General features: G+C 36.9%; 1 long non-coding RNA gene across 1 annotated transcript; it reads right to left on the bottom strand.

Moving 5' to 3' along the window:
• Window positions 1-510: 510 nt before the first annotated feature.
• Window positions 511-1,246, bottom strand: LOC146812349 (uncharacterized). The gene is made up of 3 exons (XR_014965933.1): window positions 1,178-1,246; window positions 957-1,068; window positions 511-619 (listed from the first exon to the last, which is right to left on the bottom strand). It is a non-coding gene; the product is annotated as an uncharacterized LOC146812349 (long non-coding RNA).
• Between the last annotated feature and the right edge of the window lie 228 nt (window positions 1,247-1,474).

The raw sequence follows: 1,474 nt of genomic DNA, 5'->3' as shown, positions 1-1,474 counted from the left end.
TAATCTCTCCATGGACGCATGGGCGTCCACTCTTGATAGCACTAGGTCGGTGCTCAGTGATGACCCTGAACATGACAATATTACATGTAATCAGTGGCTTGAGATGTCTTTAACACAATATAAATAAGTCAGTGCACAGCATCGAAATTAAACTTATGACAAATCTTTTTTCTACAAATTTCTCAATTCTAAAAGGACAATTATTAAGCTTGTGCGTGCAAACGGAAAAGGCAGCCAACCTCTGACACAATCAGAAACACAGATGCAAACGCATCTGAATACCGGATGCACAGCTTCAAAAGTTCAAGAAAACACTTTTCAAATTATTCTTCAATTACCTCAATCACTCATTCGCTTTACAAATTACATCTTCACAATGCATCAATTTAAATCAAACAAAATGCTCTTTTAATTGTTGAGTAATCAAATTCTTGAAAAATTTACAAAGAACAATACTTATGTTTCAAAAAACATTAATCATCGAGTCTGAAAAAGGTACTCAATGTATTCATTATTAACAATCCATATTGCAAGAATAATACATTTCACAAACGAGGTTGATGTTGTGGTATATGCCCAATGCATTTCGGGATTACTCAAAAATCCCTTCTTCAGGGACCTGTATAAACAAAATAGGAACAAACACAAGGATACTCAATTTGCTTAATCTTTCAATGTAAGGCTCAATAAACACATAATACATGCAAACCCAGAGTGGATAAACCCTGTATGCATACTAAACGCCAATATTATCGGTCAGAAACCTGAACAATCCCTTGGGAAAGCCCACACCAGTGACGAAAAAATGGAAAAATAGAATGAAGTGAACATTAACAAAAAATAAACTGAGATGAAATAACTGCATTTTAAAAGAACCCGTGGATAAACGTTCTAGTGGATATAAACTGACAGTGTCAATCACGAAGTCCTGTGGTAGTTTTTAAAATGACCCTTACTTGACAACACCATCGCCTGTTGACTACATAAATCTTTTTGCCTGTCCAAATCCACAACTGTTGTACCCATTCATGGAAAATTCTTGAACGAACAGCAGATGCACTCCTAATGCTAAAAGAAAAAAGCGAAAGTAGTAATCTTGTGTCAAGATCTACCCATTAAATGCGTAATGCTTTAATGCTGACACCGTGTCTGTGAGAAACTCGTGTAATAAACGCACCTTCAAGTCAAACGATGTCCCAAATGAAAACCTTTTACTCAGAACCTGTATGATTTTGCAAAGAGCCGGTCAAGAGCCGTGGTCAGACAATGATAACCTGTTCCAGCACCTGCGAATACAACGTGTACTGTCAATGACTCGTTATTAAATCTAAACACCGAAATACTCTCCTCTAATGAAAGAAATAAGTAGCTTCCTAAATAACCTCACCTCTCTCAGAACTTGTAGCTTGTATATGACACCTCTGAATCTGGACGCAGTCACAATCCCGCTCGATACTCTTGCGGTTTAAATCAG

This window comes from Triturus cristatus, chromosome 7 (assembly GCF_964204655.1).
Source record: "Triturus cristatus chromosome 7, aTriCri1.1, whole genome shotgun sequence".
In the NCBI taxonomy this organism is placed as follows: Eukaryota; Metazoa; Chordata; class Amphibia; order Caudata; family Salamandridae; genus Triturus; species Triturus cristatus.
The sequence above is the reverse complement of the archived record's forward strand: the minus strand, read 5'-3'. Positions and strand labels throughout refer to the sequence as shown.